Source organism: Schistocerca serialis, chromosome 1, assembly GCF_023864345.2.
Source record: "Schistocerca serialis cubense isolate TAMUIC-IGC-003099 chromosome 1, iqSchSeri2.2, whole genome shotgun sequence".
Classification (NCBI taxonomy): domain Eukaryota; kingdom Metazoa; phylum Arthropoda; class Insecta; order Orthoptera; family Acrididae; genus Schistocerca; species Schistocerca serialis.
Window position 1 is genome coordinate 1229389224 of NC_064638.1, and position 26051 is coordinate 1229415274.

The 26051-nt window shown below is 41.8% G+C and overlaps 1 pseudogene; it reads left to right on the plus strand.

The window, feature by feature from the left end:
• Positions 1-7246: 7246 nt before the first annotated feature.
• On the plus strand, positions 7247-7363 carry LOC126428784 (5S ribosomal RNA; annotated as a pseudogene).
• The last annotated feature ends 18688 nt before the right edge of the window (positions 7364-26051 follow it).

Consider the following 26051-nt stretch of genomic DNA (forward strand, 5'->3'; position numbering starts at 1 on the left):
GGGTTGTAGTGAAATTGCGTGCTTACGGAATATCGTATCAGTTATTTGACTAGATTTGTGATTTCCTGTCAGAGAGGTCACAGTTCGTAGTAGCTAATGGAAAGTCATCGAGTAAAACAGAAGTGATTTCTGGCGTTCCAGAAGGTAGTGTTATAGGCCCTTTGCTGTTCCTTATCTATATAAACGATTTGGGAAACAATTTGAGGTGCCGTATTAGATTGCTTGCAGATGATGCTGTCGTTTAGTGACAAATGAAGTCATAAGAAGATCAAAACCAATTGCAAAACAGAAAAGATTTCTGAATGGTGCGAAAACTGGCAGTTGACACTAAATAACGAAAAGTATGAGGTCATCCCCTTGAATGCTGAAAGGAATTCGTTAAACTTCGGTTACACGATAAATCAGTTAATCAAAAGGCCGTAAATTCAACTAAATACCTAGGAATTACAATTACGAACAACTTAAACTGGACGGAACGTATAGAAAATGTTGTGTGGAAGGCTAACCAAAGACTGTGTTTTATTGGCAGGACAGTTGGAAAATGTAACAGATCTACTAAGGAGACTGCCTACATGACGCTTGTCCATCCTCTTTTAGAATACTGCTGCGCGGTGTGGGATCCTTACCAGACAGGACTGACGGAGTACATCGAAAAAGTTCAGAGAATGGCAGCACGCTTTGTATTATCGCGAAATATGGGAGAGAGTGTCACTGAAATGATACAGTATTTGGGATGGACGTCATTAAAAGAAAGGCGTTTTTCGTTGCGACGGAATCTTCTCACGAAATTCCAATCACCAACTTTCTCCTCCGAATGCGAAAATATTTTGTTGACACCGACCTACATAGGGAGAAACGATCACCACGATAAAATAAGGGAAATCAGAGCTCGTACTGAAAGATATAGGTGTTTGTTATCAGAGCTCGAAGGAAAGATATAGGTGTTTGTACTTTCTGCGCACTATACGAGATTGGAATGACAGAGAATTGTGAAGGTGGTTCGATGAACCCTCTGCCAGGCACTTAAATATGACTTGCAGAGTAATGATGTAGGTGTAGATAGAATGGCAAATTCTTAAATAATATCCGCTATTTAGACGACACCGAAATACCTGCTGACAACCTAGTAGACTTTCCAGAATAAATCTTCACTCTTCGACGGGGTATACGCTGATGTGAAACTGCCTGGTAGACCGAAATTGTCTACCAGACCGTGACTTCTACCCGGAAATCTTACCTTTCGCGGGGAAGTGCTCCACCGGCTGAGCTATGCAAACATTGGAAATGTGGGGAAAGAGTTTTTCGCGCAAGTGCAACTGGGAGGGCTGCTGGTGAGTGATCAACTTAATGAGAACCTACTTGAGAGGTTAACCAACACGAAATACCTTGAACCCTGGTTATCAGAAGAAAAAAGATCAGTATGAAGAGATAAAAACAAGAATTGTTGTTGCGCAGAGAACGTATCATAAACTTAATTATCTTGAAGGCAATGAACTAGCCGACCGAAGTGGCCGAGCGGTTCTAGGCGCCTGAATCTGGAACCGCGGCTGGCCGGAGTGGCCGAGCGGTTCTAGGCGCCTGAGTCTGGAACCGCGGCTGGCCGGAGTGGCCGAGCGGTTCTAGGCGCTACAGTCTGGAACCGAGCGGTCGCTACGGTCGCAGGTTCGAATCCTGTCTCGGGCATGGATGTGTGTGATGTCCTTAGATTAGTTAGGTTTAATTAGTTCTAAGTTCTAGGCGACTGATAACCTCAGAAGTTAAGTCGCACAGTGCTCAGAGCCATTTCTGGAACCGCGCGACCGCTACGGTCGCAGGTTCGAATCCTGCCTCGGACATGGATGTGTGTGAAGTCCTTAGGTTAGTTTGTTTAAGTAGTTCTAAGTTCTATGGGACTGATGACCTCGGAAGTTAAGTCCCATAGTGCTCAGAGCCATTTTGCAATGAATTAGATCTTCATTTCGACACCCACTGGAGAAAAGTGGGACATCGTTTCTTACTAGTACTGCTGTTAAGAGTTAAAACTTTGACAATAAAGAGCTCGTCCATGAATGGGCTAAGCCATTTTAATGTAGATATATCGCCATATGTAAAGAATTTCACGGAAAGATAGTCTGGCCGAAAAGCAAATGTTCACCCTGCTGAAAAAATCCTTGAAGGCTAACTACCATCAAACGCAGAAAGGCAGCGCCTTTTTTACACATGCTTCGTAGCATAATGTACTGCTCGATGCAACCTAACATAGAAGAAAAGATACGAGACGCGGATATGCACGGAGTTGAGTTTCGTAGTCGCAGAAGCTTCTAGAGTGACTCTGTATGGTGGACATTACTATGTTGATTCGGACAGCTGAAACGAAAAGAGTATTCCTCGGTTAAAGTCCCGGTCCCATACATGGTTTTAATCCTCCACATCAGCGGGCACTTCTCTGCGGAGCGAAACTTTATCGTGAAAACTAACGTTACTAGATGGCAACAAAAGTAAGTAGAGATAAAAACCGGAGTGTTCGAAATTATCACAATGCTACACATTTTATTCAAGCGACGTTGTTCTCGTATTTAAGATCCACTGCCATGAAAGTTTATTCCTGCAAAAGGGGCAGCGTAAATTTGTTGCATATGCATTATCTCCCGTTTCATAAATGGCAGTGAAACCGGATTTTGTTGAGGTTGTTTATACTTACCATGTAATGTTTCGCCGTTTAACCTGTTTACGTTTTGTGAAATGTTAATTTAGTTATAGTGGAGATCGGCAAAGCCACATGTGTATTATATCAAGCAGGAAAATGCAAGAACCAGCAATAAGAAGACTGTTTCTTACAGCGTGGAAGACGACCGCGGTCGTAACTGTCTAGCGTCGCAGCGAGTATCATGTTGATAATTTAATCTGTTGCAACGTTCGTCTTGCCTCGTTGAGGTTTACGGCGGTATTTACGATTATTGGGAACGACAAGAAATTTCATTGCCCTGCACCTGTTTTACTGAGGGAAAGATAAATCTCCACGACTTGTTCTATTTGCCGGATGTCTGGCCATTGCACTGAATTGAGATAAAGTTCCGATACGTCTCGTCTGTCACGACCGTGTTGTCGACTAGAGGTTAAACCTAAATGTTCCTGAAACTTCCTGTGACACTTAAACTGTGAGTCGAAGTGGAATCCGAACATGGCACGTTTTCGTTTTGCGGACAAGTCGAACCGGCTACCCAAGTACGATTCACAGCCCACCTTCGCCACCTCATATCCCCCAATACATCTATACTATACAAGGTATGACATAATACCCTAAAGTTCCCCGCTCATTCTGTCAAGGTAAGATCGGCTGTAAGCTCTCGACGTATAATCGAATGCTTCTGACGGGTCTTTGTTCATCATTGCCTAAATTCTCCTAACATAAATATTTTTCCTAGAGTAACGTAAGTCACTTTTGCCTAAAATATAAAATTCCTTGAAATGGACGTAATAGATTTTGTGGGGTGTAAATTCCAAGCCTGATATCACCATAACTGATACGAGAACACTGTTCTACTTGTTTTTGACACTTTCTTTAAAAAGGTTTTTGGTGCACTAAAATAATCAGTCGAAGTACGATGTCAGAATACCTTGATACCGGTAACTTAATGTTAATTAATTAAAACATCGACAAAATGCATCGGTAACTTTGCAGATTCGTAAGTTACTAATCAAATGCAATTCTTTTCGTATACAAGATACATCTTGTTTAGTTTTTGTTTTTGCATTATTGTCTTAATTCTTGTCTGTTTCAAGTCCTCTCCCAATACCAACCTAGTTCATTACTGTACTGTAAACACGATTTATGTAGGAACACAACCTGCTCTCCCCGGATTATATTTTCATGCATTGAATATTGCCCGAGATTGGCCTTCAGCATCATTTGAAATTTTAGAATTTTTTATTCAAAACATAATGTGTAACTGTGACGTAAGGCTTGGCTGACATAACAAGAGTGACGTTAGAAGCTACCATAACAACAGAAGTTCTCTACACTTATACTTGAGTGGGGAGGGATGAGAGAGGGTTCAGTTACCTGCAGCTACACTGATCAGCGAGAACATCATGACCACCGACCTACTTTCGATATAAACCTGTCTAGGTGATAGCACCGTCATCTGGCGAGGAATGGCTGCCCCTCAGACACACACACGGTGCATGTAATATCAGTCAGCGTGCTGTCATAGGGCGGAATGGGGAAGGCGCGATGTCTGAGTCTCACTGAGCACAGATTGTGAAGGCCCAGAGTCTTGGCACGAGCATTTCGTAAACTGCACGACTTGTCGGGTGTTCGATAAGTGCTGTGGTGAGTGTCTTCAAAATGTGGGGAAACCAAGGTGAAACCACGTTCAGACGTCGTGGGGTTGGCCGGCCACACGTCAGACTGGCAAAGAAAAGGACAGGCGGCGAACTGTAACCAGAACTTAGAGCTGGGAAGAGAAAAAGTGCACTGAACACTACGACAGGCCCCTGCAGCTGACGACCCATGCGTGAGTAGTGGAACAACAAGGATGTCACCCCACTCTCCACTGTTGACAAATTTATTCAAGATGGCGGATAGAAGGTGGCGGCAGTACATATGGCAATGTCGCAGTGACATCACAGGGGAATTTCAAATTTTGGTGGAAAAAAGGTCACTTGGGCTACCTCCACTAACCTAAGTCATCCGACCGCCACCTCTTCCTTGGAATTGGTGGGAAAAGGATTGAGCCTGAGCTGGGCTAATGGATAGGGTGGATGTAAGCCTTTATTTTACAGACAGTTTTTATTTAAACAATTTGAGGCAGTAGCTCCACCCAGTGTGTTCACCATGAGGTCCAGACTCCAACTGACCTAGTACACAGTACTGCAACCAGAGGACATTTTCATCCCATGGCGGGCTGGGGGGAAAATTGTGGGAAAATGCCTCAGCCAGCGCTGTGCTGCTGGAGAGAGGAAGGAAAAATTTATTTAGGGATGGATTTCACATAGTTTATTTATTACACTGATACAAAACACTCTCTCTGACATGCTTGGGGTCACAATACACAGCCGACAGGTATGTAGACTACTTGTAAATTACCGAAATAATGCATTACACAGCATACAGACCTACAAACTACGTGTATATCCCCAAAATAAAGCAGTACACTGATGTGCAGACACAAAAACAACTCGTAAATTGTCAAATTAATGCATGTATAATACTCTGCAAACACGCTTGCAATTGTAAACTATCGAAATAAAGCATTGCACAGCCTACAGGCACACGAACAAAATGCTCTGAAGACATGCTCACTAATTATAAACCGTCGAAATAACGCAGTATGCTGATGTACAGACACGCAAACAACTCGTAAATTACTGAAATAATGCATATCACATCCTACAGACATACTCACAAAATAATGCAACAGACATGCAAACAACTCGTAAATTGTCAAAACAGTGCATGTAAAAGACTCTGCAATGCATAAACAGACGAAAGTATTGCTGTGCACAAACACTCAGTGGACATAAAAAACATTTACAAACTATTGTCAACCATGACATATCAGAAAACTGTTCCAACACTAACACATGCCAGCGCCGCCAACACTGCACAGATGCTTCGCAGCCCACAGTCAACAGATGAAAGTCATGTCTATTTTCAGGTACACAGTTACAGTTCTTCAAGTGTTATACTAACATCACATGTCTATGTAAATAAGAGCCAAGTCACCCTCTGGGCAGTGCGCACGCATTCACCCAACCACCATGGCTGAGGCATACCAGCCAGTCCAGATCCGAGAGAGATGTTTGCAAAGCAGCTCTCGCTCACAGATGCAGCTAAGAGGTTCTCAATGTTATGGTGATGTCACAAGTCGCACTATAGAAATCTGTTCCAATGCTTCCCAGAATACCATAGGTTGCATTATTCCTAGCATTCCTAATAGGACATGCGAGCTGCATCTAGCCGTGCAAGCGTTTACCTCCCCAGCACGGTTGACACATCACCACAAAATGTTCGCATAGTGTCTCACCATCGCAGGTGCAACTAAAAGGTTCTCAGTGTTATACTGACATCACTTGGCTATGTAAATGAGAGCCAAGTCTAGCTCTCAGAAATTGTAAAGTATCGAAGAAATAATTAATGGTCACTTTTGTAGGAGCTTTCATGATGTCTCAGCTTGTCTGCATGGAAATTCTTGTCCTAACAGAACCTGTTTACGAAAGTAGCCCAGAATAATGCGGAATGCATTCCTCCTGATGGTCCTAACATGCCAGCCCATCCATCACGTGTAATCCTTCCTGGAAATCGTTAAGTCCTGTTTTCAGCAATCATCCCCAAAACGCAAATGCTCCCAACACCATGTAGAGGCTTCTATGTCTGGCAACAAAGGATGTCTTCTGAATGAATGGAGCATTATGATTGGCTCTTAATGAATTTACCTGCCAAATTACTGCTGACGCCGATGTGGATGCACTGTCTGCATTTTTCTTTCGGCAGATGAGTCTTTCAGTGGCAAAGTTGTTTTGTACAAAAAAATGGTTCAAATGGCTCTGAGCACTATGGGACTTAACATCTGAGGTCATCAGTCCTCTAGAACTTAGAACTACTTAAACCTAACTAACCTAAGGACATCACACACATCCATGCCCGAGGCAGGATTAGAACCTGCGACCGTGCGGTCGCGCGGTTCCGGACTGAAGCGCCTAGAACTGCTCGGCCACACCGGCCGGATGTTTGGTACAGATCACAATACTGAACTGACACTTAAACCCTGCAAAAGTGTCCTACATATCGTCAAATATGGAAAGATTCACGCTGAATTACACTTCTCTGCTCCTGAGGACAGATGCTTGACTATTACAGCGTGATACCGATCTCCAACCCGGCAATATATCACCGCGTACAATGCCGATGGAATAACACACAACTCATACCCTGCACTATACAAAATCGTCCCTTTTGCATCATGCACATAGCTATCGATCGCCAGACACTCATACATATACTGCAAAGACAGATAGCATAAGCAGATGCACTGTAGGTATACTCCTTGCAGCACTAGATATTTCCTGCGAGGTCGGGCGGTCATCCACTGCAGCCAGTGGTCACAAGTCATTCGCTCCTGATGCGTGACCAGAGTGAGTGGACTGAAGTCACTCTCAGAACTGTTGTACAAAGTCGGGCTCGTTTCCCCTCGGCAAAAAAGGTGTTACTGTTTCTGGCCCCAACCTGCTTACTTGCTTTTTACAGTCCTATTCAGAGTATGGGGGCAACGGCCTTGCCGCAGTGGATACACCAGTTCCCGTGAGATCACCGAAGTTAAGCGCTGTTGGGCGTGGCCGGCACTTGGATGGGTGACCATCCAGCGGCCATGCGCTGTTGCCATTTTGTGGGGTGCACTCAGCCTCGTGATGCCAACTGTGGAGCTACTCGACCGAATAGTAGCGGCTTCGGTCAAGAATACCATCATATCGACCAGGAGAGCGGTGTGCTGACCACACGCCCCTCCTATCTGCATCCTCATCTGAGGATGACACGGCCGTCGGATGGTCCCGGTAGGCCGCTCGTGGCCTGAAGACGGAGTGCTTCAGAGTATAGAATTACAAGAATACTTGTATTTCCACATGGTTTGCCAGAATCGCTGGCCACAACTTTCTTTCGTCTTTCGGGCAGTGTACGAATCCCACATCAAAAAATTGTTCATCTTTTGAAGCGATCCACGAATCGATCCAATTCGTGACGTCTTCATGAGATCGGAAGTTTTGGTCAGCCAGGCCATGCGCGATTGATCTAAACAGGTGATAGTCAGAGGGAGCAATGTCTCTAGAATATGGCGGGTGGGGTGACCTCTTTTGCAACGTGGGGTCAAGTGTTGTCATGCTGCAAAATCACTTTATCGTGCCTCTCGCTGTATTGCGGCCGTTTGTCTTTTAATGCTCTGCTCAAACACATTAATTGCTTTCGATAACGAGCACCTGTGATTGTTTCACTTGGTTTTAACACCGCATAGTAAGCGACGCCGAGCTGATCCCGCCAAATGCAGAGCATGATTTTGGAGGCGTGAATTTTCGGTTTGGCAGTCGACGTGGAAGCATGCTCGGGATATCCCCATGATTTTTTGCTTTTAGGGTTATCGTAACGAACCCAGATTTCGTCCCCGGTCAAAATGCGATGCAGAAATCCCTTCCGTTTTTGCCTCTGAAGCAACTGTTCACAAGCACACAAACGCCATTCAACGTCTCTTGGTTTCAGCTCACACAGGACACAAGTTCCTTCTTTCTGAATCATGCTCATAGCCTTGAGACATTTTGACATGGCTTGCTGTGTCACTCCCACTAATCGTGCCAAATCTTCTCGAGTTTGACGCGAATCTTCACTCTGCAATATCTCCATTTCTGCATCTTCGAAAACATTCTGTCTTCCACCACTATGCCGGTCTGTGACGTTAAAATCAACCGTTCTTGTAGCGTTGAAACCACTCACGACACGTTCTTTCACTAATAGCGTCCTTACTATACGTACTTGAGAGCGTTCTATGAGACTCAGCCGCTGTTTTCTTCATATTGAAAGGAAACAGTAACGCCTCCCGCAAATGACGAGAATTAGGCACGTAAACTGACATTTTCAATCAAGAACAACTTCATGATGCAGATACAAATCGACTAATGTTTGAATGAGGTTATGTTGACCGAGGTCCAAGATAACTGCCTGACGTCTACGATCTGTTTCTTTCGACCGCTGAAAATGGTTCAAATGGCTCTTAACTTCTAAGGTCATCAGTCCCCTACAACTTAGAACTACTTAAACCTAAGTAACCTAAGGACATCACACACATCCATGCCCGAGACAGGATTCGAACCTGCGACCGTAGCGGTCGCGCGGTTCCAGACTGTAGCTCCTAGAACCGCTCGGCCACCCCGGCCGGCTTTGCGACCGCTGCTTATCGTTGTCGCCACCTGTCGGCAAACGGCGGAAGCAAAGTTGTACAGCTTGTAAGAATTTCTTCCGCTTTTTAAGACTTTCAAAATGTATGTTACTCTTCTTTCTGACTTCCCAGACCGTTTTTGTCCCCCACAAGAATGCTTTTTGTTCAGGTATCATTACGTGATCCTGCTATTTTCCTTCCAAGAAAACTGTACAACTTCGAATTTCAGCTCTTTTTCCTGTGTTTTCCATTCTAAGTGTTAATCATGATTATGGATAACATCGTACTGCACTACTGACAGTATCTCATGAGGACACGCTGCACCACCTGACAGCATGTATGTATGTATCTGACCTGAAAGTACTGTCGGTGGCCGAGCGGTTCTAGGCGCTACAGTCTGGAACTGTGCGATCGTAGGTTCGAATCCTGCCTCTGGCATGGATGTGTATGATGTCCTTAGATTAGTTAGGTTTAAGTAGTTCTAAGTTCTAGGGGACTGATGACAACAGTAGTTAAGTCCCATAGTGCTCAGAGCCATTTGAACCATTTTTTTTTGGATAAATTTAGACTTGTGTTTACGTTATTGACAAAGGTTGTACGGCAATTAGGCTATGATTTAACAAAGAACTGTGTGGCCAAGGAGAGCCCCTCGAGCTTCTGTGGTGAAACTAGCAATCTTTTATAACACGCTCGCTTCCCATCGGATGACCGCTCCCCTCGCCACTTGTTCTGGCGTGGAAACACGGGGCGTCCCCCGCTGCGGGCTTCCCCCGCAGCCCGCCGGCCTCGTAATCAGCGAATTAGCGCACAATGCCCACTTAGCGCAATTAATTGCTCTCGCTGACGCCCGCCGTATATTGATGAACAGATCGAAGCTGCCACCTGCTTACTGGGAGGGAATCGCCAGCAAATTGCCGCGAGCACTTCCGCTTGTGGTCGCCGACATGTTGCCGACAAAATGCGTTCTCCCCAACACTTTTGAAATAGCCCATTTGTTTATCGTGTCACGAGCAAAGTGAAGCAGATAGTTCAGCGTCGTGCATGACACCGAACGTTCGTCGAAGATCCCGATCAACCACACTGACTGTCTTAGAGAAGCGTCACCAGCCAAAATTTAGAACTGTAATTAGCGGCGTACCTACATGAAAATTAAGCCCCTTATGTGTACATGAACGGTATCTCGCTAGTCAAGTGCTTGAGAACATACATTTCAAATGTTTTTCCCCAAACTTTTGTAATCTAACAGAAACAACTTTTAATAACGAAAAAGTCGTCAGACTGACAAATTAGTACTTTGTGGTGTGTACTGGTTCTGCAATAGTTAGAGCAAAACTTTCAGCAGCCGAACACAACGAAATTATGATTTAAAATAACTTGTTGCTGGTGTACAGCAGCCAGCCAGAATTTTGATTTTCTGTTACTTACCGTTAACGGTTTCGAATATTTTACAATTCAGCATCAGGTGGTTTTTTCATGCTTCCATCGAGATAGATTATACACTAGTTTTACGTGAGTTGCTCTAAGATAAACAATAACTTACGAATTAAATACGTGTAAATGAAGTGGTTGCTCCACATATTTGTGTTGGAATGCAACTTACGTGAAATGTCCAGCTGTGCATTTGTATTAACAGTTTTCCTGCAGTGAAATAGATCATCAAGAACGTTTGTATTTTCACAGTCAGAAACGTTGCACTGGATTGTAAACCACTTTCGTTCGGTCACAAAACGAATTTTCAATGTGCACAACATGTTTTGATTTATAGCATACGAAAACAAATATTCCGTTTGCAAAGTACATGACTGTCAAAGACAATGATACAATGCAATGATACAAAGATATAGCCTGGGTGGGAGGGGGGGGGAGGAGGAAGGAAACGTAATATGTTAGGTTTAAATAGTGTTTTACATTAAATTTAGGGCATTAAATGCGGATAGAAACGATTAATACGTGGGGTTCTGTGAATTATAGCAATACACACTTATTTTAACCTACGATATAGCTACAGGTGCGTGAATTGTTATTTGCTATTTAAACATCGATGGTCATAATAAATTAGAATTTGTTAGTATTTAGTGCCATAAATACTACTGAATACTGTAGGTCCACACAATATTGTCAGAGTCGTTACTTGATCTGCGGATAGGTGTACAAACATTATTTATATTGGAGCATAGAAAGTACTTTTTGGAAATTTTTCAGGGAAGGAATGTTAGCTAATTGAGCCTGTTCATTAAGGATATAATCAGGGGAAGTGTTTTTGGGTGTATATAGTTCTATTTCCTCTTAAATATTCATAGTGGCTCCTTTTCTGCTAAATGTAATATTTTCATATTGCTTTTATTTTTTTTTCACTGAATGATTTTCTTCTGCAACGTGGGCTGAAAATGTAGATTTGTTCACGTTTCCAAGCCTTAAGGCATCGAGGTGCTTTTGCACTTAACCTCAAAGCTTTTGCCTGTCTTATCAATGTAAAATTTTGCGCATGAATCACATTAGAGCTTGTATATTCCTGGTTTACTGTTGCTGTACACCAACAACAATTTATTTTATATAACACTCACGGCCTCCAATCATGTCAGTATACGACCAAATTGCATAAAGTTAAGATTAATGCAAACAAACTTATCGAGTGAATTTCAAGCCATTCACAGTGTGCTGAACTTGCGATTCGACGACACAAATCGTCTGGCATAGTTGGGGCTTCGTCATAGACTGCATCTTTGAGTATTCAACAAAGAACGAAATCAAGAGGAGTCCAGCCGGGGACCTTGCTGGTCATTTGACGAAGGAATTTCGTACTACCTACCATCCAGGAAAGTTCTCATTTAGTACTTGCGTTGCAAAGCGGGACGAGTGAGCTGGACAACCGTCGTGTTGCAGCCACACACAATGTGGAAAATCCAGTGGTACCTTTTATAGAAGAAACGGCAGAGTGTTCGTCAGAAAGTGTGCGTACGAATGTCCATTTAGAGCGCCTGAGATGAAGTAAGGTCACTCAATGTAATTTACTATGATGCGTACCTTACGTCTGCTCTCCACGGTCGTTGATGTTGTGCCTGGCGATGGCAGTGTGGATTTTCGGGTACTCAGTAGCGCATGTTAGGAAGTTTATATTGAACGTTGCTTCATCGGTAAAGAGCAAACGTTGGAAAAACACAAGGTATCTCTCAGTCACTAAAGAACAAAACCGACAGAATTCTGTGGGAGGTTCGAAATCATGGTCGTCGAGAGCCTGATGTAGTGACAGATGATAGAGATGGAAATTCTGTCGATGTAAGTTGCGAATGCCACTCATGTGGCTGATTCCACATTCCTTGGCAATACGTCTCGTTCCACCGCGCGGATTCATTAACGTCGTAGCCAGAACAGCTTCTTCGTGTTCTGTGTCAGGCGCAGTCTTTTTTCTTGTCCTCTTTTTGACGTTCAAGCAGCGCGTCCGCGCTAGCGTCTTAATAATTCACCCATACGCGTGGCGCGTCGGTGATTAGTGATCCGGGTAGATAGCCCTGTCCCATTGCACTGTTCTCACGGCATTTCTTTTACATTCACGGTATAAAAACAGTATATTCAACTCCTCCACGTTGCTGTACATATCTGCACGCAACGAATGTTGAAGCAGAAGTGAGCGGCCTGTAGTGCAGAGAAGCAACGCAAATATGTTGACATTCTGACACAGCGTAGCACCAGAGCTGTGTTAGGCGGTGTTCGCATCACTAATTTTGATTCCGGCCTCCGTTCTCTCAAATTCAGGAACATTTATCGAGTTTTTTTTGTAATGAAAGGCTTCAACGTCAACATTTACAAAAGCTATATATACTGTAATTTTTTCCTCAACAGCCATCGAAAACAGTTGTGGAAAGTATACGGTTCCAAAAAAAAAAGTGCTTGCTTCAATATCTCTGTTGATCCAGAGCTAAAAACATTAACAAAACAAAACAAAAATTATGTGCCCCTAGACGCTCTAACATTGCCGAAAACTGCGTTCACGAAATGAACGGGTTGTTACGTTCTACGTGACTCACCCTGTATGTAGAAGAACTACCACGTCGGATTTCGTCATCCACATCACGTCTAATTACCCCTTGGCACATAAAATGGCCGCGTTTAGACCTTTTCTCTATGGGATGCATTACGTTCCTAAGTCAGACGAAGCTTTTGACAAAGAATATCTCCTGATCAACGAATAGCGCCCAGCAATGGATATGATTATACCTTTATAAATAAAATTTACAAAAGTATTTTAAGAAACTTTGACCAGCCACCCATAGCCAACATCTAATTACGTTGACGAATAGTGACCAAGATTTTGCAGACATCATAGATCACTGAGTTCCGTACTTGGGCAATATTCCCGACAAGATTATAAGATTGGTTCCGCGCTGAAAATAAAGAGTATAAAATCAGCGTACTTTGATCCTAATGATCTCGGAGATACGTAAAGGCACAAAGATAATGCCACAAACCCCAAAAACGCAACTACTGGAGTATATTGCAAATTTTGAGATCAAGTTTCGGGATCACTTAAATTTGTCAAACTAGAAATCAGCACCGAGTACACACCTTCGTGAAGATTGAGGACACAGACTTTACGTTGTAGTAGCCACTACGCGGGATGTACCTCAAACAACCAGACGGAGTGAAGCCACCACTATCTACTTGCTGATTTAGACAGTCTACATTTTGATAAATAGCTTTTATTATTACGTTTCTTTCATATGTTTCTATTACAACAGTGTGGATGTATGGACATATCCCCACACTTTTCTTCGGGTTTTATTATTTACTGTCTTTCTTTTACGTGAAGTAGATGATGAGGTAAAAAAGGAAAATGAGGGATGGAATTCGTGACTATGCAACAGTTCTTTGTGCCCCTGTGGTGTCCAATGCTGCTCAGATTGCTGCTGGAAATGCGGTATGATACGCCAGAGCCATACGCCGAACGCCGGCCGGTATGGCCGAGCGGTTCTAGGCGCTACAGTCTGGAACCGCGCGACCGCTACGGTCGCAGGTTCGAATCCTGCCTCGGGCATGGATGTGTGTGATGTCCTTAGGTTAGTTAGGTTTAAGTAGTTCTAAGTTCTAGGGGACTGATGACCACAGATGTTAAGTCCCATAGTGCTCGGAGCCATTTAAACCATACGCCGAACACGGTGGTCTTCTTTCTTTAGACCGAGTGACTTGGTGCGGTGGTTAGCACATTGGACTCGCATTCGGAAGGACTACGGTACAACGCCGCGTGCGGATATTCTGAATTAGATTTTTCGTGATTTCTCTACATCACTTCAGGTAAATGCTGGGATGGTTCCTTTGGAAGGGCACGGCCGACTTCCTTCCCCATCCTTCCCTAATCCTATGGGACCGCTGTTTGGCCCCCTCCACTGAATCAACGACCAACCAACCTTTCTTTAGTGCTATGTGTCGTTGGGAGCACTGTCTTCTTGCGACCGTAGATTCTTGTGATCACTGCTGATCGCAATCATGTACTGTGGCTGCATTTCTGCCAAGAATTTCTTCAGTATAGCAGAAGGAAAATGCAGCTTCTCGTAGCCCTATTACACGATCTCGCTCAAACTGAGTGAGGTGTTGACAATACCGTCTTTGTCACCTTAAAGACATCCTTGATTAATATCAACTCACCACGTCCAATCAGAAAAGTAACTAACGTTCACGACCGTGTATTTAAAGTAAACGTGGTTTGCATGCTGATAGTAAAGCTACTAGCGCGACGCTTACTCTACTAGCGTGAACTTGGAATACACATCATCTTTCAGGTGTAGAAAGACGCCTGACAACATTCCTTTGTATTGCACAACTTCTTGTTGCTGCGATTTTTTTCCGCCGATGTACATTGATCCAGTTTTAAAAATTTGGTTCTCAAAATACAGGGTGATTCAAAAAGAATACCACAACTTTAAAAATGTGTATTTAATGAAAGAAACATAATATAACCTTCTGTTATACATCATTACAAAGAGTATTTAAAAAGGTTTTTTTCACTCAAAAACAAGTTCAGAGATGTTCAATATGGCCCCCTCCAGACACTCGAGCAATATCAACCCGATACTCCAACTCGTTCCACACTCTCTGTAGCATATCAGGCGTAACAGTTTGGATAGCTGCTGTTATTTCTCGTTTCAAATCATCAATGGTGGCCGGGAGAGGTGGCCGAAACGCCATATCCTTAACATACCCCCATAAGAAAAAATCGCAGGGGGTAACATCAGGGCTTCTTGGAGGCCAGTGATGAAGTGCTCTGTCACGGGCTGCCTGGCGGCCGATCCATCGTCTCGGGTAGTTGACGTTCAGGTTTCATAACTAACCTTTTTCGTAGGACTCTCCATACAGTTGATTGTGGAATTTGCAGCTCTCTGCTAGCTCTGCGAGTCGATTTTCCTGGGCTGCGAACAAATGCTTGCTGGATGCGTGCTACATTTTCATCACTCGTTCTCGGCCGTCCAGAACTTTACCCTTTGCACAAACACCCATTCTCTGTAAACTGTTTATACCAACATTTAATACACCACCTATTAGGAGGATTAACACCATACTTCTTTCGAAATGCACGCTGAACAACTGTCGTCGATTCACTTCTGCCGTACTCAATAACACAAAAAGCTTTCTGTTGAGCGGTCGCCATCTTAGCATCAACTGACGCTGACGCCTAGTCAACAGCGCCTCAAGGGAACAAATGTACAACTAAATGAAACTTTGTAGCTCCCTTAATTCGCCGACAGATAGTGCTTAGCTCTGCATTTTGTCGTTGCAGAGTTTTAAATTCCTAAAGTTGTAGTATTCTTTTTGAATCACCCTGTATTTTTAACACTGGAAGGACCGTACCGGTCAATCTGACCGGTAAGGGTTATTTAACGTTTAATAAATAGCACACAATTAAATTTATGGGGCCTATACATCATGACTTTTAATGTAGTTTTCTGGTTTATAACTTCTGTAAAAGACAAATATCTATTACAAAAACTGAACGTATTTACTGTATAAACATTTTTACATTATATGACCGCAACCGGTCATTTTGACCAGTGCGATATTTCTCATATTTCATGTATCTAAAGGCGCAATAATGGATTTTTATATTCGCTTACCGAACCTTATTTCATTGTTGTGATCTCTTTCCCACTTTCTCTTTACATTTTGGTTTATTTAGTGAAACAATAGACATATTTTGGTTGCTGTTCTCTATCAATTCGTTGTTGTGTCCTGCGGAAGTTTAGCGCTCCTTATTATTGTGTAGCTGGCCGTTGTGGTCTAGCGGTTCTAGGCACTTCAGTCCGGAACCGCGCTGTTGCTACAGTAGCAGGTTCGAATCCTGCCTCGGGCATGGATGTGTGTGATGTCCTTAGGTTAGTTAGGTTTAAGTAAAGTCTAGCGGACTAATGACCTCAGACGTTAAGTCCCATAGTGCTCAGAGCCATCTGAATTTTTATTATTATGTTCCGTCGGTGTTTCCGTTCATATGATCTTCTACAATTCCAAAAGAATTTGGCGTTGATATTCTGGAGCTGATGTCTCAAGTCTGGCTGTCGCAGGCGGCCTGTGGATTTTTCTTTCTTTTTTTTTTATAGTGCTCGACCTTGCTGAAATGAATACCCGGATTCTTTACAGGAGAAAAAGTTATTTGGCGCAGATGGACAGAAGAACTCTCCTCTGTATACACACAATCAGGAAAAAGGACTGTTCATACAGACATCGCAACTTTTGAAATATGTAAGAGAGGAGGATGCAAAAGTTCAAACAAAACCATAAAAGTGTGTGCGGTGCAAAAAACTCGTATGTTGTCCATGTGCTGGAAGTTTTCAGTACGTGCGTGCAAAGTGTTGTGTTAAAGACGGTGGCTTTAATTGAAAACATGACACAGAGATTAACAGTGCTATATTCCAGTAATTGCCACAGAAGTTCAAATCCATTTTTCTTTCTATTAAACTTCCTGGCAGATTAAAACTGTGTGCCCGACCGAGACTCGAACTCGGGACCTTTGCCTTTCTATTTCCTAACAAATATATGGAAAAGTCATAGTCATAACAACTACTATTATTATTATTATTGGTCGTAAAGCTCCCAACATGGAAGACGCTAAGTAAAGATGGTTCACTTCTGGGGCTTCTTATTCTTCTTGTTTGCCCACCAGGTCTTCATTCTTTGCGAGAATTCAGCTTTTCTTTCTTCGCTCCATTTTGTTCCAGTTCTCGGCGCTTTTGTCTCTGGTTTGACCTCTCATTTGTCAACTTTAAGTTTGAAATTGTTTCTTTTGTTCATGTCTTCAGTAGTAATGTTGGCTAATTCCAGATCTTTCTTTACATTTTTGATCCATTCTCCTCCATTAACAAGGGATGCTACATATTTTACTATTTTTTTTGTAAGTCTGTGATCGGGAAGTCTCATTATGTGGCCATAGAATTTTAGACGCCTCTTCCTCATGTCTATCTCTATGTTAGAATATTCTTCAATTTTAGAATTTTTCTGTAATCTATACCCCTCTTTGGTCCATCTTGGTCCCAGAATTTTCCTAATGATTTTCCTTTCCTCTTTCTTCAGGTTTTCCATATCTGTTTTCCTTTTAAGTGTCAAGGTTTCGCTGGCATATAGCATTATTGGTTTAATTACTGACTTATAATGTTTAATTTTTGTATTTATAGATAGACATTTTTTATTGTAAATGTTTTGGACCAGCCCTAGACCCCTACGAGCTTTTAATATTCTTTCTTGTTGTGAGTATTTTTCAGAAATTATCTCTCCTAAATATTTAAAGTATGGTACCCTCTTAATTTCTCCATATTTGGTTTGTAACTTAGAAATTTCTAGATTTGTTGTTGTAAACTATTATTTTATAGTTATAAGTTTATTTGCATTTGTAAGTCTATTTTCAATCAGTGTACTGTTTTCGATGTATTCTTGACTTTGACAACTTTTTCTTTAACAAATGTACTTTCCATAGAAAAATTCTAGCATAGTACATCGGTAGGGTAAGCATAATGCTTAAAAGACAGCGTACTGAATTTACCTAACAAATAAAACTGAAAAAAAGAAGGACAAACATCACCGGGCAAAACGATCACTAGCGGTTCTTCCAAGTAGTTCGCTAATGACAGTCCTCCTAGTGTTAAGCCTTTATACTGTTGCTATTTGTCTTTATTGAATCCGCTGAATTACAGGCCTGTATCACTAACGTCGATTTGCAGTAGGGTTTTGGAACATATACTGTTTTCGAACATTATGAAGTACCTCGAAGAAAACGATTTTTTGACACATAGTAAGCACGGTTTCAGAAAATACCGTTCTTGTGAAACACAACTCTTCATACTCATGAAGTAATAAGTGTTATCGACAGGGGATGTCAAATTGATTCCATATTTTTAGATTTCCAGAAGGCTTTCGACACCAGTCCTCATAAGCGTCTTTAACCAAACTGCGTGCCTACGGAGTATCGCCTCAGTTGTGCGACTGGATTTGTGATTTCCTGTCACAAAGGTCTCAGTTCGTAGTAATAGACGGAAAGTCATCAAGCAAAACAGAAGTACTATCCGGCGTTCCCCAAGGAAGTGTTGTAGGCCCTCTATTGTTCCTGATCTATGTTGACGACATAGGAGACAATCTGAGTAGCCGTCTTAGATTGTTTGGAGATGCTGCCATTTACCGTCTTTTAAAGTCATCAGATGATCAAAACGACTTGCAAAATGATTGAGATAAGATATCTGTATGGTGCGAAAAGTGGCAATTTACCCTGAATAAAGATAAGTGTGAAGTTATTCACATGAGTACTAAAAGAAATCAGCTATATTTCGATTACGCGATAAGTCACACAAATCTGAAGGCTGTAAATTCAACTAAATACTTAGGGATTACAATTACAAATAACCTACATTGGAACGATCACATAGATAATATTGCGGGTAGAGCAAACCAAAGACTGCGATTCATTGGCAGAACACTTAGAAGGTGCAACAGGTCTACTAAAGAGACTGCTCACACTACGCTTGTCCGCCCTATTCTGGAGTATTGCTGTGCGGTGGGAGATCCGAATCAGGTGGGACTGACGGATGACATCGAAAAAGTACAAAGAAGGGCAGCTCGTTTTGTATTATCATGAAATAGGGGGGATAGTGTCACAGTTATGATATGTGAATTGGAGTGGCAATCATTAAAAAAAAGGCGTTTTTCGTTGCGACGAGATCTTCTCATGAAATTTCAATCACCAGTTTTCTCCTCCGATTGCGAAAACATTCTGTTGGCACCCACCTACATAGGGAGAAATGATCATCACGATAAAATAAGAGAAATCAGGGTTCGCAAAGAAAAATTTAAGTGCTCGTTTTTCCCGTGAGACAACTTGAAGGTGGTTCGTTGAACCCTCTGCCAGGCACTTTATTGTGAACAGCAGAGTAATCACCTGGATGTAGACGTAAATGTAGATGTAAACTAACGAGTTCGCTGACCGCTAAGTCAGATCAACCAGCTGATGAAATCACCCTCTATGTTTCTACAGCGTTTCCACTTTTTTTTCGCGAGATCTACAGTAGGCTGGCCACTGCCTCACCGAGTTCTGCGCGCACGGGCTTACCTGTGCAGTGGTCCACGCTTGTCTGGTTAATAGTGACGCTGTTCCCGCCGCGGCCGGCGTTAAAATTTAGCGCGCCGTGGCGTCGCCCGTGGGCTGCAGCGGACGCCTAAATAAGTGACGGCGCGGAGCCAGAGCACCGCCGTGATTCGTCGTGGCTGAGCAACCGGGACCACTTCGCGCCCGTTTACGAGGCCCGCAGCCCGCCGCTAAAGTTCCAGTCCTGGAAGCACCGCCGACAGCAGTCGAAGCCACCCGGTCTGCAGCCAGCTGGCTTCCACACGACGGTGATCACAATGTATAGTCAGTATTTTTATTCTACTTCGAAACTGCGATCTGTTTCCTTAGCTTGGAAATAAAAGGTCAAGTTGTCATCAAATCGAAGTGTCCATTTATTAATTACGGAATTACAAGTGTAATACGTCATCTTTATAAAATACTGCCACGAATTATTTAGAGAAGAAGAATGAAAAACCGAAAGAAGCTATAACGGATGTGTATAAAAATACCTTGCTATGAAATCATGGTACAACTCTACAGGGCTATTACAAATGATTGAAGCGATTTCATAAGTTCACTGTAGCTCCATTCATTGACATATGGTCACGACACACTACAGATACGTAGAAAAACTCATAAAGTTTTGTTCGGCTGAAGCCGCACTTCAGGTTTCTGCCGCCAGAGCGCTCGAGAGCGCAGTGAGACAAAATGGCGACACGAGCCGAGAAAGCGTATGTCGTGCTTGAAATGCACTCGCATTAGTCAGTCATAACAGTGCAATGACACTTCAGGACGAAGTTCAACAAAGATCTACCAACTGCTAACTCCATTCGGCGATGGTATGCGCAGTTTAAAGCTTCTGGATGCCTCTGTAAGGGGAAATCAACGGGTCGGTCTGCAGTGAGCGAAGAAACGGTTGAACGCGTGCGGGCAAGTTTCACGCGTAGCCCGCGGAAGTCGACGAATAAAGCAAGCAAGGAGCTAAACGTACCACAGCCGACGGTTTGGAAAATCTTACGCAAAAGGCTAAAGCAGAAGCCTTACCGTTTACAATTGCTACAAGCCCTGACACCCGATGACAAAGTCAAACGCTTTGAATTTTCGGCGCGGTTGCAACAGCTCATGGAAGAGGATGCGTTCAGTGCGAAACTTGTTTTCAGTGATGAAGCAACATTTTTTCTTAATGGTGGAGTGAACAGAGACAATGTGCGAATCTGGGCGGTAGAGAATCCTCACGCATGCATGCAGCAAATTCGCAATTCACCAAAAGTTAACGTGTTTTGTGCAATCTCACGGTTTAAAGTTTACGGCCCCTTTTTCTTCTGTGAAAAAAACGTTACAGGACACGTGTATCTGGACATGCTGGAAAATTGGCTCATGCCACAACCGGAGACCGACAGCGCCGACTTCATCTTTCAACAGGATGGTGCTCCACCGCATTTCCATCATGATGTTCGGCATTTCTTAAACAGGAGATTGGAAAACCGATGGATCGGTCGTGGTGGAGATCATGATCAGCAATTCATGTCATGGCCTCCACGCTCTCCCGACTTAACCCCATGCGATTTCTTTCTGTGGGGTTATGTGAAAGATTCCTCTACCAAGAAGCGTGCCAGAACTGCGAGCTCGCATCAACGATGCTTTCGAACTCATTGATGGGGACATGCTGCGCCGAGTGTGGGAGGAACTTGATTATCGGCTTGATGTCTGCCGAATCACTAAAGGGGCACATATCGAACATTTGTGAATGTCTAAAAAAAACTTTTTGAGTTTTTGTATGCGTGTGCAAAGCATTGTGGAAATATCTCAAATAATAAAGTTATTGTAGAGCTGTGAAATCGCTTCAATCATTTGTAATAACCCTGTATATGTAACTGTGGATGTGTGGGACTACTTATCACGGGACAATTATATATATTTATTTTTATGATTATATATTTTATGATTTTGGATGGGGTGGCTTTAAATATTGTGGGCTAGCATGAGACTTGTAATTAACTTATACCGCGATAACACTCGTACGGGCATCGGCTGCCCCGAAGTACGTACGATATAATATTTTTTAAACAGAACGCGCAACTCACCGCCTTCTAATAAATAGTTTGCGTCAGCGCTGCTATTTAGAAAAGAAAATATGCGTTTTCTTACGCAAACTGTAATTATTAATATGGGTCTCAGGGGCTACTGGTTATTTACGTACCAAATGTCACAAAGCGTAATTGAGGTATTGCGGAGCTTATGGAATGGAATGATTTTCAATATTTCTTGTTCATTATTTGCAAGGAAAAACTGGAGAGAATCTCATCTGCCGTTAGGCGGCCAAAATGATACATACTGGACTCATTCATTGCTGTGGATTTTAGTAAATGAAATCTGTCACTACTCTTTTTAACTTTGACATTAATGAAGGATCAAAACTGAGAATTCTCTTGCATTTATATTTAACATTATGATATGAAATTTAAATTAAAAAATACAGTCAGCATAATGGCCGACTAAATCCTGCTCTACGAAGTTCTGTAAAAAGTTTGTTAATTATAATTAATGATTACTATCATGAGAAGTGACAACTAAGTCAATAATACACACTTTCTAATAAGTATATTTTACTAAATAACAACCAAACTTACATTAAATATCGTTCTGCTATACAATAGCGGCCTACCGCTAGACGAAACAAAAACAGGAGAGAGAGCTCAATCAAAGCATTGTCTCTGAACGTCACGGCCTATGTTGCACAGATATTATACAAAATTGTGTTTTGTTAATTACATCGATATTTGTGTTTTTATTATAATAATTTACAATCTTTACTATTTATTATACATCGCGCAGACCTACTTAGTCTTTAGATAATTTATGCTTCAAACGTCGTACAGCAAAAACTTCCTTTCCCTCTCTCCAAATGTCCATTTATGTGCCGTATTTTTTTCATGAAATATTAAAATCAATTTCTTCTAAATATTCTCTGTAATGTTATAAACATGTAATGAGTGCAATTTTTTGTGTACGTAAGCGTCAACGTATCTACAAAATGTTAACGAATATAAAATTACCAGAGGTTGTACAGATCCACCTTAGCAATATCAAAACTTTTTACGGTTGCTACGAGCAGGTTGCTCAAGTGAAAAGTGCCAAAACTGTTGAACGCGTGCCACTGCAATAAGAGGAAAGACTGACACTTGGTAATGTGTCTTGGTTAGAATAAAACATCTTGGGTATAATAGAGTAAGAGCTGTGACAAAAAGCCAATCTGGATGTGCTCTACATATTGCGAAAAGACTCAGTATGCAGCTGAGCAATGTTTACAGTGACAATTTTGTTTTGTCAAGTGAACAGCCTGTGCGTAAAGGATTGTGAGGTGTGCCTACGCGCTAACGTGGTTTTATTTCAGCGGAAGTTAGCAACATAAGTGGGTAGAGCGTTTGTGGAGGCTTTCTGCTCTCAAAATGATATTTACCAGCATCTAGTGGATATTTATAAACATGCCCTTACACATGCTGGTACATAAAGATGGATATGAGCTGAATAGTACATGATTATCATTATCTGGAGACACAAAACAAATCGTTGTTATAACATAAGCGCTGCTACAAGTTGTAAGTCAAAAAACCACGTCCACGAATAAGGTAAGATCTATAATCTGTTTATGTTTGTGTATAAGTGTATCTTAATTTTAGTTGCTCTCTCGGAAAATATAAAGTGTAAACTAAAGTTTATTGTCATTCTGTAGCTACATCTATCTGAATTCTGTTTATAGACAAAACCTTTCGTAAAGAGAGTTAAAATGTCACTCACAGATTTTTTAAAGCAATGAGCAAGAGCCTTTGTGAACAGGAGGAACTGTTATTTATGTAACAGCTTTCCACAAGTGAATGGATTTGCAAATGTTCTTTATACAGATAATTTACATAAATATATAGATAGTATAATAGTAAAGGTTATGAACCTAGATTTTTATCTATACATGCAGAAAGAAATTAATTAGCAGCCTGCCAGTATTAGTGTCAATTCCTGTGCTACTATACTAAGACATGATGTTAGAACGTTGCTGAGAATGATAGGTATTTATATTTCTTCACAATTAAGTAACAGAAATCTCTTAAATGAATTAATGCAGGGTCCATTCTTGCCTTTGCTACTCATTAAACTATAGGATCAGTATTGCATAAAGACAGATTTGGTGTCGTTTTTCATTCATGGCAGTAGTATTAACATTTCAGTGACATTAGCCAGTTTTGCTTGTTATGAGATAAAGTACATAATTAACTGACAAAGTGACTCTTAGTCTGCAAAAGTAAAGAAATGACAGCAGCTGATAGCCACAGAGTTTCTGCTTGCTTTGAACATCCAATTTCAGTTATTGTTTAAGATCACTGTCACAGCTTACATATTCAGACACTACCCGAATTTTCAATTAATGATAACACTTAAATAGGGTAGGATTTTCAGTCTTCCAGGTGGAAGCATTCTTGGTGAGTAACTATTTGCTGCGTAAGCGGGAACTGTACTGCACTGTCCCACAAACTTTGAACTCTGGAGAAGAAGATAACAAACAAGAAGAAAGTGATTATTTTTGAGAGGTGATTGCTGTAACAGTGGTCATCATACAGTGTGTAGGGTCTTCGGATTCTGATTGTGTAATCACTTAACAAAAGAATAATAAATTGTTTCTGGATTGTTATTCCATCATACACACAAAAATCTTGTGTCGAAGTAAACTGTTAAAAGGTAACCGTTTTCTTAAAACTAAAGGAGAGATTTTTCAATCATTTCATAATAGCACAAATCGATAAATAGTTAATGCCGAGTTAGGGAGTCATCAAAATTATTCAGTATAGGATCAACAGTAAAATCAGTAGGATCAGTAAATAAAGTTAAGGGCAATTGCAACGCAGATCTCTAGGAGAACCTGCTAGGGGTCCCGATAAATGTACAAACATGTGAGGTAAAATTCTTCCTACGATTTGTTTTAGGAGGTAGGGTAAAAACGGCAAAACTAAATTTGTAGGTTCCGAAAAAGCTTTTGATGATTTTGACTGGAATACTCCGGCTGAATGGTGTGCCACACCACCACAACCCTCCATACCAATCCAATGACATCGTTAGCAGGGGATGACACGGCGGTCGGTCGGTCCCGATTTTTCCACCAAGGTCACAATGCGTACCTTTGCTTTGCTCATCGCAACTCTTCTCACTGGATGCCTTAGATATGTCGGAAAAGTTTTGGGAAAGAGCGGTACATTTGTAAAGGAACTGTACACAAATCGCCAGTCGGGGCAGCTGTAGGCATTGTTTAACTCACTGGGTTGTAGTACACACCAAGTCCACTTTTCGTTAATTTTAAGTAAGTAAAGAGAAAATCGGGTCTGAGGCATCATCTGTTCGTTAGTACCTCTACCCCTAAAGCCAGTAGCATCGCCTTGGTGGCGCCAATCCGTCTACGACAGCCGTCCACAGTAGGCCGGGTTGACTACTGCCCAGTGTGTTAAGTAAGCTCTATGAAATTCAAGTGCTTTTTATTTCACTTAAATTTGGACAGCAGAATGAAAAATAAAGTGTCTTATCATGTCTAAATCTTTTGTAGATAACGGCCGGCCGCTGTGGTCAAGCGGTTCTAGGCGCTTCAGTCTGGAATCGCGCGACTGCTACGGTCGCAGGTTCGAATCCTGCTGCGGGCATGGATGCTTGTGATGTCCTTAGTTAGGTTTAAGTAGTTCTAAGTTCTAGGGGACTAATGACCTCAGATGTTAAGTCCCACAATGCTCAGAGCCATTTGAACCATTTTTTTATATATTTTTTTTTAGAGATAACATTTTATTCAGATAATTTGAAGGCGTATGACCTGTGAACTTGTAACGAGTACAGCAACGTTATCTGCGGCGAGTGTCTGCCTGAAGGGGGTTTTCTGACTAGAGGTCCGATTTTTACATCATTTTCAATATATATTTTTTTTTTTTGGGGTGAAATCAAAAGATAACTCAACAGTGTTTACATCCCTTTATTCATCTATCTTTTACCTGCATTAAAATTTTTTTGTCCCAAATGGTGCCGAAGATCGTAATGCACGCCGTGCATCGGTAGGCAGATGAACCTGGTTCAAGCAATTGAGTGGTCTAAAACAGCCCAGACCAAAGATTATTAAAATATGTTAGTGCATCTGTGGTCAGAAGCTCTGAAAAGTGAAAAAGGGTAATTTTTTTCGTAAAATGGTGGCTGTTTGAAAAAAAAGTAAGCAATATTGGCTTTGTTTGGGCATCAAAGGGACACGGAAATCGATATTTTGAAAGTTTGCATGTGGTCTTACTTAAATATAATGCAAATAATTTTAATTTTTAGATTTAGTAGCTGTCTGTTCGGTTACGCTGTCTCGTAACCGGTTGGCCCTGACTAGTATTAGTACGCAATCTGACTGCATAGATTAACAACAAAGAAGTAAAGGAAATTTCCGTTACCACAATTAATTAATTAAGTCCACAGCAACTATAAAAGCTACGAAACAAAAACTACGGAACAACAAAGCACAAGTGTAACTGTTCTGTGTGTGGAAGTGTGATTCAACGTACACATCTGGC